Source organism: Echinops telfairi, unplaced genomic scaffold (genome assembly GCF_000313985.2).
Source record: "Echinops telfairi isolate 266 unplaced genomic scaffold, ASM31398v2 ScPeMD7_25;HRSCAF=90, whole genome shotgun sequence".
Lineage (NCBI taxonomy): Eukaryota > Metazoa > Chordata > Mammalia > Afrosoricida > Tenrecidae > Echinops > Echinops telfairi.
In genome coordinates this window covers 24307300-24328028 of record NW_022103922.1, presented here as the reverse complement: position 1 = coordinate 24328028, position 20729 = coordinate 24307300, and the positions used below count along the sequence as shown (strand labels likewise).

At 38.1% G+C, this 20729-nt stretch overlaps 1 pseudogene; it reads right to left on the bottom strand.

Moving 5' to 3' along the window:
• Positions 1 to 267: 267 nt before the first annotated feature.
• Positions 268 to 20729, bottom strand: part of LOC115869386 — a 36878-nt pseudogene continuing 16416 nt past the window's right edge.

Here is a 20729-nt window from a genome sequence, read left to right as displayed (position 1 = left end):
ATCTCATTCTGGGATTGCTCCCTTTCTAACAAACTGCTTACTATCATGGTGAGTGAAAGGATTTGGACTCTACTGTGAGTGATTAGTTGATAAATTTTCACACAATCTATATAGCTCTAGGCTCTGGTTTATGATATTTTAAGAGACATGAAACAATTTTTTTTAAAAAAATCAGTATGTCTTTTATTCAGTACTGAATCCTTTTCTCAATGTTTCTCTCACTCATACGGTACAATAACAAGCAATGCCCCATATGCAAAGCTCCACTTAGTCCTCAGATCCCCACCCATCTGCATTTTGACTAATCTGGAAATATGGAAGGCTCCTGTGTCTCCTTATCCACCCATAGCCAATCATGAAGACTGTTCTTTAGGTATTTCTTGTTAAGGTATCTTTATCTACCTTTTAGAGAACTGTTTCTCAGAAACTACTGTAATTTAATTCAATAGGAACAACATTTCTGAGATTTCCAGTCTTTCCATTGATTTTAACCTTCTCCTGTAGAAATGGTTCAAAACTTCTAGAATCAAAAATCCCATTTTCTATTAGATGAGTAAGATCCCAATTAAACTTCCAGGTTGATCTCTTAGCCCTCTTGGTGCCTGGCAATGGGCTCAGATGACACAATTCATAATTCTTATGTGCCTTCTAGTAATACATGAAAGTATACGGTGCCTCAAAAATCACGTCTATTAACAAGAAACAAAGAAGCGAATGAATGAATGAATGAATGAGCAAATGAATTAATTGAGAACTGTTTCAAGAGAGTACTTGATGCTGAAATGGGTGGGATGGCCATTATTAGAAGAGCCAAATCAATATCATTAGTTTCCTGTCACCAACTTCATGTTCCCTCCTGTCAATCTGTGATGATGCTGAATGGCTGGTGATGAATTATCCCTACAGAGTACTTCTCTTAAAAAAATGTGATGGTTTGTAAAGATAGTAATTAACCTTAAGCATCATAAACACTCATTCATCAACTTAAAGCATTAAAGAGTCTTCTGCCATAATTCAGTATTTTATTTGAATTAAGGTTTCAGGTCCCTAATTTAATTATTTTCAGGCATATGCATTCATAAAAATGACATTTCTGCACTTTGAAACTTATTATGTAAATAAGCACAAACATACATAATGTCCAATATAATCTAACAACTAAATTAAGTTGTCTTTTTAAAAGTTCAAGGTCTATCATATGTCATAGTATGTTTTAACATAACTCAACTAACTAAAGGGTTACATGTGGCCTATCATCTATGCAACAATAATACAGGTATAATGACCACTACATATTTTGCATTCTGTGTTGTTCAAGTAATTTCACATATATGATCACAATTGAAGTGCCTTGCATAGAATTCAATCATTAGTGTACAATGGTGAGAAATCCAGAAAACAGATTTTTAGGCTTGACCTCTATAAAAACTATGTCCTAAATTGAGCTAAAAATCTATTTTGAAATGTATAGATTATTTTATATGTCTTCTAACTGTTGGGGATTAAAAATGTTTATCTATTATGTAATTCATTTGTTTCCAATAAGAGTAGAATACAACGGAAAGCAAACTTGGAAAGATCTTGTTCATAAAGGTTCTATTTTCTATTGCAAATTAGAATGTTTTATTTATGCTAAAATCTTGTAATTATAGGAGCAATAACCTTTTGCTTTATAGATATGTGTTCATCTAGCAAATTATTCGCATCTCTACTTCTTTCCTTTCCTTACGAACTTCATATTTTCAGATATAAGCTGGAAGTATACACTATCATCTCACTCTGTTCTTTTCCCTTAATATCTGTCCTGGTTATTAGTTTTTCTGACCAGCCATTTTTATTTCTTCAGCAGGCACACTTTGGCACTTCTAGCAATAACTTATGCTGTGGTTCAGGCTACACTATTTTAACAGTGGGAGGACCTGGGGATTGCTGTGCTAAAATAGGAAACCGTCATATGACATTTGCCACAAAAGGGTGGAAATTTTAGTTCTATAGAGAGAATTTTCCACGGCTTGTCTTTTAGTTCATCATATGATTGGAGCTTGAATGTTGCTGTGATGCTGGGAACTGTGACATTAATACTAGAGTGGAACAAGTAATCCAAAGAGCTGTTCTATATGAAGAAGAATATGATATCAGTTTTGGAGGAAAACTCATTAACAGACAGCAATGTGTAGAGAATATGACCTCGCTAGCCGAAAGTTACTAGAATGCGAGACACTAAGGAAAAGACTGCCCTTCCACATAAAAAATTAAAACCTTCACACTGGTCCAATAAATATCAACATAATAAACAGAATATTGAAACTATCGAGGGATTTATTTTACTTTGATCCACAATAATCTTTCTAGAGGGAAAAAGAGGCAGCTCTTCAACAACATCAATTAGCACAGTGTCTGCAATAATGGGCAAACAAAAGAGTGGTGAGGGTGGTGTAAGACTGGCAGTGTGTTGTATTGCTCTGTTGTGCATCGGGCCACTTGGAGACAGATCTGACTTGACAGTGTCAAACAACAAAGATATTAATCAACACCCATCCAAGAAGCAGGCATATGTTTTACCAGGTGGCCCAAAGCAGCTGCAAAACCCTCTTTAAAGTATTAAAAAGAAAACAAAGCAAAGAAGTCACTTTGAGGCCCAAGGTGCACCTGACTCAACGGTGTCTTCATGCACTCATACACATGCAAAGCTGGATCATGAATAAAGAAGACTAAAGAAGAATCGATGCATTTGAATTGTAGTGTTGGTCAAGAGCATTGAATGTACAGTGGATTTCCAGAAGAATGAACACTTCTGGCTTGGAGGAAATCGAGCTGGAATTCTCCTTGTAAGCAAGGATGATTAGACTTTGTATTATACACACTGATAATGTTCTCTAGTGGGACCAGGTTCTGGAGAAGAGATCAGGCTTGGTAGACAATCAGTGAAAAAGAGGAGGGTCCTCAAGAAGATGGATTGGCACAGTGGCTGCAGCATGGGCTCAAACATAGGAACAGGGTGAGATGAACAGAGCACCCAGCCAGCTGGTGTTCTTGTCTGCTGTAGCTAGGCACCTCCTGGGTCCAAACCAACTCTAGGTAACCTAACAACAACAACAAGAATTTTAAAATAGAAATAAGCTTCTTAGAACTAGAATTTCTACACTGTATGTAATCAATCATATACTTAGTGATTTCATAATCATATCACTGAGGTTTCTTTTACATTATAGTGTTAGATTTATCTCTTAAAATTTTCAGAGAGGGGGCAGCAGGGAAAGAGGGGGAAAATGAGGAGCTGATGGCAGGGGCTTAAGTGGAGAGCAAATGTTTTGAGAATGATGAGGGCAATGAATGTACAAACGTGCTTGACACAATTGATGTATGTATGGATTGTGATAAGAGTTTTATGAGCCCCTAATAAGATGATTAAATTTTTTTTTCACAAGTACTTGACATTTCTTTCTCGGACATTGTTACCTTAGCTGTGAGATTGGAAGAAGAAGGATACAGTTTATACACCTGGTTTACATGTGTCAGAACATGACATCCGTTGGGAACCGTATCCAGGGGAGAAATGGTTATGCGTTGGGCTGACATGGGAGAGGTCAGCAGTGGGAAACCAGCAGCCACTCCATGAGAACAGTGGGCGATCTTCCCTGTCAAGCTACAGGCTCAGAAACTCGTCAGGAGCACTTCGACACTGTCCCATGATGTCACTATGGTTCACCGTGGACTCAATGGCAGTGCTCAACAGGTTTGAATTTTTGGAGGCCTAACAAGCAATTTCATTACTATAACGACTGGCCTAGAAAGTTTGAAAACCGCAGATAATTATTTCCCTTCAGAGGAAGTTTTCTTTAGAGGCTCATAGAATTAAAAAAAAAAGGTTTTCTTTCATTTTAAATTTGGTGGGGATTGACCGTTCAGAAAATCAACTTTGCATTCAACAGTTTCAGATAGTAATCAAATCTCCCATTACTTTACCCTTTTCCCACTCCTTGGTTTCTCTTCTCCCTCTCTGGACTACTATCTTCCATTTCAGCCATTAAACTTTTTTTGCCAAAAAAAGCAAAGACAGGAAATAGATCAATCACCTTAAAATTAATTTTAAAAATAAAACTAGATCAATATCTCCACCCAAAATGTAGCCAACAAATATTGTGGTTGTTGTTCAGTACCATAGAGTCAATCTCAACTCTTAGGGACCCTCTCTCTGCACAAGAGAGCCGTAACGTCTAGGATCATTATATTTTTATTAGATTATATTTCCCAGTATTTATTTTATAAGAAACAAATACAAATAGACACATGTGGCAAATATGCATATCCGTGCCTAGGTGACATAGCTTGAAGGCTATTCTACACTCTTTTAGTTGGTAATATGGGTCAATGGACAGAGGAGTTGTGTTTAGAAAACTGAGATGCTATTTTGGTTGAGACACTAATAACCTGTGACTTGGTATAAAGCAGATCACAATTGTATCTCACAGTTCTCAATCCGCAAATTGGGATTAGACAAATGTCCTGGGAGACTGCTCTTGTAGTCCTATAATTGGGGTACATAAACACCAAAAATTAAAATTATAGGATATGTAACATATATAATAAACAACAAAAACAAATCAAACTCATAGCCAAATCAAGCTCATGCTAAGATTTCCAAGGTTATAGATTTTTATAACAATAGTGTCATCTTTCTCCCACCATGTGGATTTGAACTCTGGGGGTTTGAACTACTGACCTTGTGGTTAACAGTCTAACCACAACCAACAGTGCCATTAGGCCTCCTCGATATACATAATAGGAAAAGTATGTGTATACGCTTAAATTGTGGCAGCCTACTGGGTCATATTCCTCAAAAGAAAGATTTGCCAGTGTACTTAACTTTGAAAGATATTAAATGCATATTTTAAAGTTCTATTAATAGAAAATTCTATTATTTAATGGTTATGTTTTCAGATATTAATATTTCCCAGATATTTAATATAGCAATTATTTTCTACTTATAAACTCACAAAAGAGGCATTACTTAATCTAAACTTCAATATTTTTTGGCCCCAACGTAATACAGAGGGATAGAAATAGATTTCCCCAATATGTTCATTTAAACCTGCTTTTTAGGTGGAAAACATATATGAAGATAAATTGTTAAAAATACGAAAACATATATGAAGGTGAATTGTCTCTGCAACCAGTGGGTGGCTGCAGAGAAGTTTACTCAATGACCCTGTAGGATGCCTTCAAAATACAAAAGGTCCCTTTAAACAAGGACATGCTGGCTGTCTGCTGGGTCAGTGGAATTCAAGAGGAGAGAGAGGCTACTTCAGAAACTCATGACTGGTCTGGGGGCTCCTCAACAGGAAATCCTGATAGACGTTTTTAAAAGGGACAGGGTGATTTTGAGGGTTTATGATGAAGAAATTTTAAGAAAATCAGAAACTGCATTGGTGAGGAAAAAGACCAAACAAGGAAGTTTTCCCAAGAACGTTTGTTTTTGTTTTCTACTCTGTAATTAGGTACCGATTCATTCTTCAAGGATTCTAAAGGAATTTCAGTGGGGGAACTTTCCCCATTTAGTCTACAGTTCTGGACTTCCCCTTCAGACTTATCTTTGTATGAATGAAAAAGTGTTGGGGGGGTGGGGACCTCTCAGCGTTCTTCGGGGAAGTGCAGCACAGCTGGCCATCCTGCTTCCTATGTGAATCTTCTATCCAGACAGAGAATACATCCAGGAACAGTGGCATCCCATTTGCTGTTTTCTTGAAATTCAGGTCTCTGATTTTGGAGCAATACCTTTTCACTTAACTTTCTATTTCCCCTTCTTAATATGCTAGTGTCTTAAACAGTAAATATGCATCGAATAAGGAACTCTCTTCTTTTCACCAGTCACCTACACACACACACACACACACACACACACACACACACACACACACACGATTCCCTCTCACACACAACCACAAACACACATGGTTATTCACACATTAATGTCCAGGTGCTATTCTTAGGAGCTTCTACTGAGCTTTGCAGAGACACTAAGGTTTGAAACTATTTATAAAACTGCTTTCTAATAAAGATTTCCCCCCACTTGTAAGATATCAAGTCATTACCCTGAGATATTATGAGGGAATCATCCCTTTTTTCTTGGGATTTATTTTATAATAACCATAGATACAGAGAATACAAGCTTTTCCTATACTCTGAAATCCAAAAGTAGGAATGAACACTCTATTAGACCAACAGATACCTATTAAAGTTCATTTATTAAATCAATAGCAACATGATTTTTAAAAACTGTCAGTTCATTTAAATTATTTTCTATCACTGTTGAATTAAATGTAAAGGTACATCTGCAACCATGATAGTTGTCATCTCAATTTTACACATCCTAGGAAAATATATCATAAGATTTTGAGAATTTAGACTTGGATTGTAGGTGCCTACAAAACTTCAGGTTCTATGATTTGATTTGAAGCACATAGTTACTCCCCCAAAGTACAAGGTATGAAAAATGAAATTTGTGGTATACTTATTATCAAAAGTATAATTCATGATATCGCACATCCACTAAAATACCTGTCCTGTGTCACTGTGTGATTCATTATAAAAGTTATTTTGTTTCATGTTATTCTATTTAAAAGCAGGGATAATGAATCTTTTCTTACATTTGTGTTATCAGAGTTTTGTCCCAGATAATTCAATACAATAGCTTAACAAAAATCAAGACATCTGATTCCACAGTGACACTGAACGTGTCTGTGTGTATGGGTGGGGATGGGGGATGATCTTATATAAGTTGTCCAGGATAAGAATAAATTAATGGGGAAGGATATTCATTAAAGAAGGTCAAACCTGAAAATAAAACCATCTATTGGAAAAAGCTCACAGAGAAGCCTGACGGTTTTAGGATGATGGAAAAGAGAAGGATTGGACATAATATGCATGTTATATTGCACACATGTTCAGGAGTTTGGGGCTAGATGAACAAGAGAGACAAATTAGTAGTCTTATAATAAGGTTGCACATGCACTCTATAACAATCTAGCAGCATAAGTGTATAAAACACAATATTTTAAAAATTAAGATACTTAATAGTTACAGAAAAAGCCTTGATATGTTTTCCTGCCAAATGCCAAACCAAAAATATATCCTACACTTTCTCTGTCATTTGTATTATGATATTTCCCCACATCACTAATATGGCATGTTTCAGAAGTCTCAACACTCCCAAAGATATCTGAATTAAAAGAAAATTATTAACATATGTTTAAGACACAAAAGGTTCTCAAAATACTCTTTACATGAAAGTCCAGTAATTATTTATGGTGAATGGATTTGTGAATCTTTTCTGACAAGTAAATTCTTGAGCACACAACTTCCCTCTTTAGTATTCAGCCTCCCAAAGCTTGAAATGTATATGGTGACGTCATCACCTTAATGCCCAAGATGGATAAGTTCTACCTGGGATGAGTGAGTGGATCAATCCTACATCGGGCGAGGTCTCTTACTGGCTTCTTCAGCTAACAATGGATTCCAGGGCCACACCATCAGCTGATTCTTTGCTATTCTGCTGCATCTTATGGGAAACAAATGACAACCCAATCTACCCTGATTTCCTACCCTGATCTGCCCACCATGGCTCCAGGGATTCAAATCTCAGGATCTGGCCCAATTGTTCAATGAAAGACATCGGTTTCTTTGTTTATTTTATTTTATGTTTTTAGGTATTCCTGAGAGATATTCTTTAATTCTAATGACTACGCGCCACTTCTCTGTGTTCTTGTATGGAATCTCCACCACACTTTGGCCCCTCATCTCAAGTATGAGTCTCCTAAAAGACATTCACTATCTTGCATTTCTCCACTAAGCTAGTTCTGTTCTGAACATACATACATATGTGTGTATTATGATAAAATGTTGATTCACAATTCTTAGACAAAGCCTCTTAAGACTAACCTATATAGTTACAATGAAAATCTTTTTAAATATTAAAAAGGACTAAAACTATTCATTATACCTGGAGTAAGTTAAAATAAATCATAAATTTACCTGACCTTTCCAGTACTTTACCTAACCTTGAGTTGTCTAATACTGCATACTCAGATATGCTCTGCAAACTAGGCATTTCTTTTTCTGTATTTATGCGAAATCGAATTTTCGTATTTCATAAAGAAAACAAGTCAAAGAGTGTTCTTGAAAATCATTGTTCAATCTAAAAAAGACTAACAAATAATCCCTCATTTCATCATGAAGTGTGGTAACTATGGAATAAAGCTTACTCACTGTTGGGAAAGGAAGACCACTACCGTTATGGAAAGGACTGCAGAGAGAGAAGAAAATGAGGCTTGGGAAAAATAAAGGTGGGAATGGTAAACCATGAGAGAGAAAAGATAAAAAAGCTATTAGTAAAAATGTAATATAGAGAGTCATAGCTTTCAAGGAAAGGTTTTAAATATGAAAAGATCATCATTTTCTTAATAATCAGTCAGAGCTATTTATCTCTAATCCTAAGGTTATTTGGCACCAGCTGTATCCCCAAACTGAGAACACTGTGACTGCATCTCTCTGCTCAACTCTGCTTTCAACAGCAGCATCCTACATTGTAGCTTCAGATGAGTCGGAGGAGGAGTATGTTGCCCTGGAAATTGAGACTGTGTCAAAGAAGGTTCCCCCACCTCTGGAAAGACACTCTTTCTCGGATGTACCTGCATATTACTGAGATGTTACTGAAGATCTTAGAACCCATGGGAAAATTCCACTTAATTCCACTTACTAACTGAAGAAATGATATTGAAGAAAAAATACTGGACACAAGAGACTTTCATGCAGCTAAGGGAATGGCATATAATACATAAATCCCAAAGTTATTGATGCTGTTTTCAGTTAAATGATTATAAAATAGGAAAATACTAGCAGTGTTTCTTTAATTTTAAAAATAGTGTACTAAAGGAAAAGGTGAGTGCCTAGAATGAAAGTGATACATTTCTAAGATTTTTACTTATTATGTTTAATAAGACTCCAAACAGGACTACATGACTTTTCCTTTACCGATTTTTACCACCTTGTTTCCCCCTTGCTATAATGACATATTTATTCACTTTAATCTATATTTCTGCTCCTCCTGTTCAGAAATGTGAAATGTGATTTTAGAAATAAACTTTTACTAGTGAGTGTGAAGTAATTGGTTTCTTTTTGTCAACCTTTTAAACAAGAGAAATAAAAGGATAGGGCAGAGTGAAATTATCTAGGCAATTGAACCTGAATGGTCATACTTTGAATTAGTATTGTTAGGTGACTGTGAAGATAAAATCTCCAGCCTTGAAAAATTTGTATTGTGAAATGGTTTCCTTATCAGCAAGGTTAATGAAGATGTCAGCAAATGGGATGAGGTTTTGCCAAATGGGATGACTTTCACCTCCAATCCAACTTGGAAAGGTGTTAATCAGGACATTCGTCTTAGCAGCAGCTGAGGAGGGTTCGGAAGTGACCATTTCTGCTCCTCATTAGAAAACTCTGAAAACATGATTATTCTCAAAATCCATACTATCTGTACTATGAAACAATTCTCTTGCTGAAGTAAAGCCTTTTTGTAAAGCAAAGGCAAAGATGGATAAATGGGCAAGACAGAGCTCAGTGAGAAATATGGAAACAGGAAAAGAGGTAAACCACATTTCAGGTTTTCTGAAATATCTAGGAGCTAATGTAGGCAAGTGTGTCTCTTGGCTAGAAACAGAGAAACAGAAGCAGGAAGCAAAACACTGAGTTGAACAGGACCATTATCACAATGGCAAACTATGCATGTTTGAAAATTTCAAGTTATAAAAAAGGAACAAAATTTACTGCTACATAGTTTGCTGCTATGAAGTTTACTATCCACTCTGTATAGCCTGAATATAAGAAGTGATTAATAACCCCTACCTCACACTGTATATTTAAAAAGGCAAAAAAAATTGCACTAAGACTTCAAATTTCAAACATAGGTAAAACAATGGAGTTTCTTGAACATAAAGCAAAACAATGTCTGACCTATGTAAGTCAAATATGTTTAATAAAATACAGACCCACTCAACCAGGGAGGAAACAATTGATAAAGTGGATTTTATTAATATTAAAAAGTCTGTCCATAAAAACAATATTTAAAGAGTGAAGAAGAGGCACAGTATAGTTGAGTTAGACTAAAAGGGTCCTAATGGAATATGAGCTTATACAACTCAGTGATAAAAAGATATAAGTTAATTTTAAAAATGGATAAAGGCTTAAATAGATATGTCACAAAATATAGTATTCTGGTTGCCACCATGTATGTGAATAACACTCAATAAGACCAATTGCAGATATGTACATTAGAACACAGTGAGACGCTACTACACAACAGAGCAAAAAAAGCAACAAAAGACTGACAATACCAGGGGGACGTGAGAATTGAACATACATGGAATTCTCATTTACTGCTCACATAAACTGTGTTCTTATACTGGTAATGCAAGTGTACAGTGAAACGACTGTGTGGAAAACTGAAAGCTTTTACCAATATTCACTAGGCTGCACAGTTTGAATCCTCTACCAAGCAGGACGAAGAATAAGGAAGCGCGCAGCGGAAATACAGCATTTGGATTATGTTCTTAGAGAGAGAGAGGTGTCTTCCGCCTCCAAGGAGGAAGTACCAGATTTCCTAGAATTCTCAGAAGGCCATGCCCACTCAGAAGTCTCATTGGCTATCTCCAGATTGACAGCCTAGACTCCACCCCTACACTCTTCATCCTGACATTGACTGCCACAGATATTGAAATGGCCATGGGCTGCCCCAAGAGAGCAAGTGAATCTCTCATGGAAGGAATACAGATAAAGTGCTCTTTAGAAGTGAGGATTGGGGACACCACCTCACGTACTTTGGACATGGTATCTGGAGGAGACAGACTCATCTCTGAAAAACAGGTCCTTTTGCTTAGTGAAGGAGATTGTCAGTGACAAAGAGAAGACCCTCAAGGAGATGGAAGGACACCGTGGCTGCAACAATGGGCTCCAAGGGAGCACCAATGGGGAGGAATGCACGGGGCCAGGCAGTGTTTCCTTCTGCGTTCTACGGCGTCGGGATGAGTCAGAACCTCGTCAGTGACAGCTGACCACGGCAACAGACCTGCAAGTCCACAGGAACGTTTGTATCAAAAACACCGGTACAAGTGTGAACAAAAATACGGCTGGGAGAATGCTCTTCTCAGGACTGTTCATCATATTTCTCAACCACAAATAAATCAAATCCTGGTACATGAAGGTAACAAAATACTATAAAGCAAAATTAAATTAAACAGTAAATGATTCATAAAAGCAACAACATGGCAATTTCACAAAAGATTGATACAAAAATATAGAACACTTACTTCTATGTATATCAAATCAAGAAGAAGAAAAAACTGAAGCATAAGAAAGTGGAGAGTGATGAGGGCAATGACTGTACAAATGTGCTTTACACAATTGATGTATGTATGGATTGTGATAAGAGTTGTATGAGCCCCCAATAAAATGATTTAAAAAATAATATTAACAGCGGGGGAGGGGATGGGGGAGGGAAAAAAGAGGAGCTGATCCCAAGGGCTCAATGGAAAGTAAATGTCTAGAAAGAACGATGGAATATATGTACTAATATGTTGGATACAATTAATGTATGGATTATAACAAGAGTTGTAAGAACCCCCAATAAAATGATTAAAAAAAAAAGAATATGTCAGAATAGTGCCTATTTCTGTCAACAAGCTTTGAAGCAGGGACAAGCGGGTCAATTGGGGGATAGTTGATGATGTCGCGTATTTTGATCTGGGATCTGCTCAAATAGATATGTCCATCTTGCAAACATTGAAATGCAAAACTATAGGTACTTTCTTTATATTGCAAACTTAAAATTTCCACTAAGTTTTAAGTTCAAAAAAATTACAGACATTGAAGAGATGTTATAAATTGTTGGATAATTTTACTGGAAAACATTCTTCTTGTTGTTGTCAGGTGCCATATTGTCACCCCAACTCACAGCGACCATACACATCAGAATGAACACGCCCAGTCTTGCTCCATCCTCACCAGTGTTCTTATGTTGGAGCCTATTGTTGCAGCCACTGGGTCAACCCATCTTGTCAAGGGTACTGCCCTCTTCTCAATTAAGCGTGATGTCCTTCTAGCATGCCACAGTGAGATTAAATCTCTCCCTCCTTGACTCTCAGAAGCATTCTGACTGTACTTATCCCAAGAGAGATTTTTTTTTTGGCAATAAATAGTACTTTCAATATTCTTCACCAACACCATAATTCAAATGCATCAATTCTGCTTCAGTTTCCGTATGCAATGTCCAACTTTCACATTCATCTGAGGCTGTTAAAAATACCATGTTTGGGGTCAGGTGCACCTTAGTTTTCAAAGTAATCTGTTTTCAGCATTTAAAAGAGGTTTTGTGCAGGAGATTTGCCCAATGCAAGGCATTGTCCTGGGATCTCTTGACTGCTTCTGGCGACACGATTGTGTGTCCAAGCAAGATGAACTTCCACCTTTTCTGTTTGTCATGATGGCGCCTACTGGCCCAGTTGTAAGGAGTTTGGTTTACTTTACAGTGAGTTTTCATCCATACCAAAGGCTGAAATCCTTAGAAAACTTTGGAAGAAAATAATTAAATGTAAAATATTGATATTTTCCTTTTGGAAATATGATAACAGAATGATATATGAGAAACTGATGTTAAATATCTTGAATGTGATCATAATTATTGTGGATATACAGAAGAGTATCCATTTAAGACAATTCTATGCTAAATTATTTAAATTACAAAATATGATAGTTCCGTGTTTGGTCTATGACTGTAACTGGATGAACCTCGCTTAAATTTCCACAATTGCCCAGAAAATTCTTTGAAGTCAGAATATTGCTCCCCTCCTCTCAGTTCATTTACTCTTACTGAGAATTTTATTTCTTTATTATTTAGCACTCATGAGTGAGAAGACAAAAGAACCTAATTTATCCAAGAACATCTCAGGGAGAAGAGGTGACTATTAGGTCTTAAACCATCAAGCATGGGCCAATTAAATTTAGTTGCTTCTAAAATATGTCATAGAATTTTATAGCATGAATCTGTTTATATATGCTTTTGTCATGAAATTGGGGTTTTACAAAAGAGGTACACAAAGGGAAAATCGGTTTGAATGAATTCTACATATGCCCTTAAATCAACGGTTCTCACCTGTGGGTCGCGACCCCTTTGGGGGTCGAATGACCCTTTCACAGGGGTCGCCCGGTTCATAACAGTAGCAAAATGACAGTGATGAATAATTGTATGGTGGGGGGGTGGTCACCACATGAGGAACTGTATGAAAGGGTTGTGGCATTCGACAGGTTAGAACCACGGCTCTAGGTGGTTTCTGTGCCGATAAATCCTTACAGGGCAGAACGCCTCATCTTTCCTCCATGGGCACTGAAACAGTGGGTGGTGCCTCTCAGTCACTGACCTTGTGGTTTGAGCGGTCCGATACTGACCAGGCACTTATCAAACAGCAGCAACCCCCATTCAATACAGTCCTGGCCTTAAATAAGAAACTAGTATCTCTAGACACAATTATACACATATTTATGCAACCAGACCTACTTCTGATTTTTCCAACACTCAGATAACTGTGGCTCGTACAAATAACTTTATACTAGGTTGTGAAGCTCCCTTAGCTAGAAAAGGAGGTCATGCTAACTCTAGAGGTCCACGGTAATATGAAATTAAATGACATAGCAGACGAAATAGTGCTTTGAAAACAGCAAATGTTATACAAATGCAAACCATGACTCCTAAGCAAAAGAGGTTTTGCTTTGTTTCGCTCTTTGTCACACTCTTGGTTGATTCCAGCCTCTTTCGGTCTGCCTCATTGTCTCCCTCCCCTCTCTTCAACAGCGAATGCAAAGCTTAGGGACTCCAGTCTCTTCTCCCATCAGTAGTCACAGTACGTTTAAGTTGGTTGTTGATCTTCTTTTTAATTTAATTAGAATTTTAATGAAATACTTGCAACTTTACATACTTTGCATGGTGATTTAGAGGATTATGTTTACTTTGAGGATAATTCTGTTTTTGAAGTCTTTGGAGGAGAACAGACAATGAACAAAAATAAATAAAATCGTCACAGCAATTTATTGAGAATGGTAAGAAAGACTATGCCTGGGAAATTCCACTTGGGGGTGTCCTTAAATAGCCTCAACAAAGCTGATATCAAGGCATTCTGCAATAAAATAAAGGTTGGAAACTTCTGAACTATCTCATTTGCCTTCTCCGATGACCTACTGCATGTTCCATACAACCTCTGAGAAAAATGATCATCACCTGAGTGACAAGGCAAGGCATTGTACATCTAATTTCAATAGTAATACATAATAATTGGTACATCTAAATTCATAATACATAAAAATGTGTACATCTAAATTAAATAGTAATACATAATAATTGGTAATATCAATATAGGACTGGATGCTTCTGTTTTAATAATAGATTTTTTTTTGTCTCTTAATAACCACAATGCACTAGACCAGAGGTGCTCAACCTTTCTAATGCCGTGATCCTTTAATACAGTTCCTCATGTGGTGGTGACCCCACAACTATAAAACTAGTTTTGTTGCTACTTCATAACAGTAACTTTGCTACTGTTATGAATTGGGCGACCCCTGTGAAAAGGTCTTTCGACCTCCAAAGGGGTTGTGACCCACAGGTTGAGAACCTTTGCACTGGACTGAACATCACCTGCATTATAAGGAAGCATTAAAAATTTGTGGAGAAAAAAAGGATAGGACAACTAAATGGAATTTTTCTAGTGATTTTTGAACCTGCTCGTATTTCATTGCCTTCTCACAATAACATTATTAGAAAGGAATAGTTACCTTTTTGTAGAAATGAGGCAAATTGATGATCAAAAGATCATTGGACAAAACTCTCTGAGCTCTTAAGGAACAGTTAGCAAAGCAAATTTCACCAGTACCCAGAAGAGATGGCAATTCCCATTGTCACTGAGTGGATTTTGACTCATAGCCACCCTTCAGGACACAGTTGAACTTCTTTGATTTTCAAACCTGTAAATCTCCATGGTAGCAGAAAGCCTCAACTCTCTCCTGGGGACTGCCTGACAGTTTCAACCTGCTGACCTTGCAGTTAGCAGTCCAACAAACCACACACCTACGTTCCCACTGCTCCTGAAATGGGCATGCCACTTATAGCAGGATAGCGTGGATGCGATGAATGCTGAGGCTGTTTCCGACCACAGAGAAGGAAGCTAGTCCTGGTCTCTCAGGATAAGATCTTTTTGGAGCCTCATATTTTACCCCAAGTCATTGCTGTTTATGCTTAAGCATGCTTCACCTTGACAAGACCTTGTTAAGGTCACTTGTCATTAGAATAATTTGAGTTTCATGATCTTTAATGTCTATCTAGAAATGTCAACGAGTCAGTGGGAAATATGCCTATAACTGTATGAAAATAATCTATTTTAAATGTTTTTTTCCATCTTATGAGTATCTTAAAAGCTATGCAAAAATCTTTTTTACAACTAAGAAACCATGTATAGATTTTAAGACATCTCTCCAGACTCTTCCCACAGATTGAATTTAGTTTTCATGGAAATTAAAGTGGATAGCAGCTCACATTTGCAAGTTGGACTCCCAATTACAGACTTTGTAATGCAAATTTAAAGTTCAAATCTGCGAAAGCAAAGGATAAAAAGGAAAGTGAAGGCCTGACAAAGCTATTCCTTTCTCTCATGCTGTATTTTATGAATGTAGGGATTCCTGTACAGCACCAGGGCCCTGATTTTCCTTCAGCTACTTACCCTAGAATCCCACTTAGTTTCTTTCTCTAGTATGTTGCTAATGGATGTAGAACATTTTTTTTTAATGTTCCTTTTCTAATCAAAACAATACCTGCCCTGCCCAAATTACTATATTTTACTTACCTGTTTTAAGAAATTTATAGATGTTGTTTTTATACAGCAGCAGCCAAAACTGTATAACTGAGGTTTAATAAAAAGTATCACGTTCATAAATAGAAGAAAGGTGGGTGCCTTGTCAGACCTTCTCCAGGTACACTCTAAACCAACCAAATCTGCTACCATCACGTTGATTGGGACTCACAGGGATCCTATAGAAGAGGGTAGAGCTGCCCTTGCAGGTTTCCGAGTCTGTAGCTCTTAAAGGAAGCTGAAAGCCGGGTCTTTTTCCCACGGAGCGGCTGGTGGTTTCATACTGCTGACCTTGTAGGGGAAGCCCAACGAGTCACCACTACGGAGGATAAGCACCATCACCAGCATCAGCTGTCCAAGGCCAATTCCTGTGAAGCTAGGCCAGACCCGTCCCCCTCTCCATCCATTTTACCTAGTCAGACAACCAATGTCTTTGCCATAACTCTACCATCCACCCAGGTTTGATAATTCATTGTGGTGGTCACGTAGAACTCATAAATGATGCTCATGCTTAGAGGGCTTCTTGGGGAATTTCAGGTGAGTCTCTTCTGCTATACCCAAAGGCAGGCCTATCTTTCTCTGGTCCTCAGTCACTTGGCCTGGAATTTTCCCTCTAGGGTTATGTTGTAAACCTCTTTCAGGGCTGTAATAAATGTCCAAAGAGCCTGTTATTCTGCTACATGCCTTAACCAAAGGCACTGAGCTCCGACTCCATTGGACAGCAAATTCACATTCTTCAACTGAGGCCTCAGAGCACCTCACGCCACAAACCAGATCCTGGACAAAGGTAATCAGCTTTATTTGCTCTTTAGGCCGGAAAGTCCACGGTCTGTTTCATCCTCTGAGACGTGGCTCTGCTGTTGCTTTTATTCGGTCCCTCCTCTAGTGCCAAAGCTGCCTCCTGGATTAAGGAGATTCAATGAGCAGGGATCTCGGGGTCCACATCACATGATGCACTCCTGGATTTTCTCACTTGCTGCTGTGAGCTTCCTGTTTCTGAGACGGCTCCTTCTATACTCAGCAGGACGGTTATGAGGGTTAACTCTGTTAACAATCACTCTGAGCTAAATCATATAACCTAATCAGCATCTTCTACCTTCTAACCCAAACCCATCATGATGATGAAGATGAAGGCTGTGACTGGACGAGCCATAATAAATAAGTCGCCACATTTCAGGTATTAAGACTTTGCTTCAAATCAACTATAACTTTTTTATTCAAAATGAGTAAAATCAATGCCTCTGGCAAGAAGACATCCTTCTGTTCTGCTTTCTATTTTTGTGTTTGTTTGCTTTGGTTTTTGTTTCTTATCATATCATGCAGGACTTTATGCACAAGAACTAGAAGACAATGCTTTAAGCAGATGTACCTAACCCTATCAACTCCTATGACCCATACCTCTAAGCCTACTTTCCAAGGGGTCACTTAAGGAAAACTGAGGCTCCGAGATGTGAGCCTTCCTTCCTTTCCTCTCATTTACTTCTTAATTTGGTGCCCAGGACCTCTAATAGTCCCTTATATCCTGAATAAACTTGTGAATTCTTGGCCACCCCATTCCACTTGGGCACTGTCAATTTATCATTTCAAAACCTAGGAGAGAACTCATCAAGACAGACAACAGCAAGGCAGACACCATCCTTTCTCTGTCTCAGTGGGGTTTGTTTTCACACTTCTACTACAGTAGCCAAGGGTAAGTGTTGGACTGCAAATCATAAGGTGGCGAGTTCAAACCCACCCTTAATTCTACAGGCTAAAGATGAGGCTATCTGTTACAACAGAGAGATACAGCCTCAGAAACTTCTTAGGTAGGGTCTTCTATAGATGAGTTGAATCCACTTGATGGGCATGGAATTTGGGAATAGAGCATTCATGGTCCTGTATTTCTAGATGCTTTCAGTAGAAGGTAGTGATCCCCATGAATATAGCTGTTAAGACAGTGGTTCTCAACCTACGGGTCGTGACCTCTTTGGGGGTCAAATGATCCTTTCACAGGGGTCACCTAAGACCATTGGAAAACACATATTTCCGATGGTCTTAGGAACCGAGACACCGCTCCTCTATCTGTCTCCAGGCAGGTCCGCCCACATATAAATACGCCCCCATATGGGTACCCGGTTTAAGACTGTTACCCATGCTACAACATGCCTGAAGACAAAATTTTATTTGTTTGTTATCAGAAATAAATAGTTCACAATATAGAATTGCATATTGTTTTTGTGATTCATCACGATGCTTTAATTATGTTCAATTTGGAACAATGAAAATATATCAGATATTTACATGATGAGTCATAACTGTAGCAAAATTACAGTTATGAAGTAGCAACAAAAGTAATTTTATATTGGGGGGTCACCACCACATGAGGAACTGTATTAAAGGGTCACGGCATGAGGAAGGTTGAGAACCACTGTGTTATGAGGACAAGCTGTTACATCAAGTCCACTACTCCTTCCATTTTTTCTATGAAACATGACGTTTTCTTTGCAGTCAAGTTGATTCTCTCTGTCATTTCTGCCTTGTGGTACTGGTGCTCCATTTAGGGGCCATTCCCTGCTTAGTCGCTGGAAGAAAATGGGTCCCAAATAATCATGTTTATTTTATCTAGGGATAAAATATAGTAGAATGGTTAATACACAGATGATGACTATTGTTTTGAAAGCAGCTGCTTCCTAAGCTAAACATTCTGTACTTCTTCATTTTCTTTATTCAACAGGATATGGTATTTATTCCATCACCATGCAGCGGTCTCCAAGCTGCCTGACTACTGTGGAACTTGCCAGGAGTGTAAGTAATAGAATCAGCCTCGGGATATGAAGAGAACCTATATTGGAAAGATTTCTGAAATCAACGTGCATCCTTGTGTATTCCTTATCTAACCATGTGGAAATGAAAACGTAATCTGGTTCCCCCCAAAATGGGCGAAGCCGGTTCTATAATAACATGTAAACCCAAACTGGTTGTAAAAGTTCTCTCCTACGTGGACTACTGTTTAACGCTGCTCTGTTTGTGCCTCTGTAGCGTAGATTCAGGTGAGTGAGGAGGGCAGGCATCACAAGCCAGGGGCCCAGAACCCGGCAAGGTGTGTCGATTGAAATGAAAACAAAAGTTCTCCCCTCCCACACACCACACAAACTGCTCTGGCCATCCTTCTCCTAGACAGGCTCTCTGGAAGCTAAAGGTAACAAACATTCAGCCACACTGGACATTTCTCTTTGAATCCCCTGTGAGATGGTGCCTAAGCGAACTTGCTTCTTGCTGACAGATAAAAGGCTTCCTTTCAAATCGCAGTTGCCTGAACAGCACTTTTTCCCACAATATAGTAAATGAACCAGTCAATGAAAGAGGTGCTGGTACCCCAAACAGCACAGCTCGCATGTTCAAAGAAGCCCATTGCTCTATTTTGTATCCCAGAGTTCCAATAGAGATGGTGACAACGGGATGATTTTGCTAACCTCACGGAAAACAAAATAACAAAAAGCAAATAATCAGGCTTGTTGTGTGGGCTGCCGGCCGGCCGAGGCTGTGAATAAAGGCGGCACAGCAGCAGGCAGCAATGCTCTGCTACGGGCGACGTGCAGCTCATCAATATGGGGCTTGTGTCTGCGACTGCCGGAGTCCACGCGTGAATTTAGCAAGCTGCATCAAGGAATGTTCTCCTTCGTTATAGGTCCCCTATTCCTGAAGCTACAAAACAAAATACGTTCAGTAGGAAATACAATTAGTGGACTTTAAATGCCATGCACGTCAGCCTTCATTTGTTGCTTTTAAAAATGAAAAGCATAAATAACCCTGGTTTCTTTCCAGTTTTCATTACAGATTGCATAGTGGAATTTCACATTCAATCTTTCCATTGTGAAATACATAAAGCATATGTTTCTACAGTGTCTACGCGCTACATTTTTCTAGGAAGAAGCGGGTTGATTTGGATTTTGTTTGAATACATATTTTGTGTGTGTCTTTAGAAACTTCAAAAACATGAAATAAATAAGGTATATACTTTCACACAAAAAACGTAAAACAACAAAAATAATTCACTACCATCCAGATAGTTTTGATTCATACCAACCCTGTGTTTATAAAAGGGGTGCTTTAAAAGAGTGTGGGATATGAAAATATAATAATACTTTTCCATGATCCTTTTGCTGCCCCCCTAGGATGTTTTTCTTTTATTAGCAAGAAATTGGCACTGAAATTCAAGTCTGAGGATTGGGATTTCAGAACTTATCTGAACAGATTAGCATGAGCACAGCTGGCAGCTTCAGAAGCGAGTTCTAGGGCTCCTCCCTTGGAGATTCTGGTTGAGTTGAGTGGATCTAAACTGGACTCCTAAAATAATTTTAGGTCCTCAACCATATTATTAGCAAGTAGATGAAGCAGTGAGCATTCTCATGCATTCCTGGAATGAGTGTAAATTGATTCAGCACTCAAGGAAAACAGCTTGATATCAGCTAATTCATTTGAAGATGCATGCACGTATTTTAGGGTCCAGCAAATCCAGCTACCAGATTTACACTCTCAAGAGACTGGTGACTGACTGTTGCCCAAGAAAATATGTGCAAAAGTTCTTGCAACAGGATTGTTCACAGTGACCCCCAACCTGAAAAGTACTTAGTTATTACATAGGCTGAATGAATAAGAAGAGATGCTATAGTATTATGTGCAAACCACACAACAGCTGAAGGGAAAAGCTATGGCTGCAATATGAAAATGAATATCAACAACATAATATTAAGAAAATGAAGCAGGGTACACCTAGTATAATCACATTCACAAAAGGGCCAAGCGGAT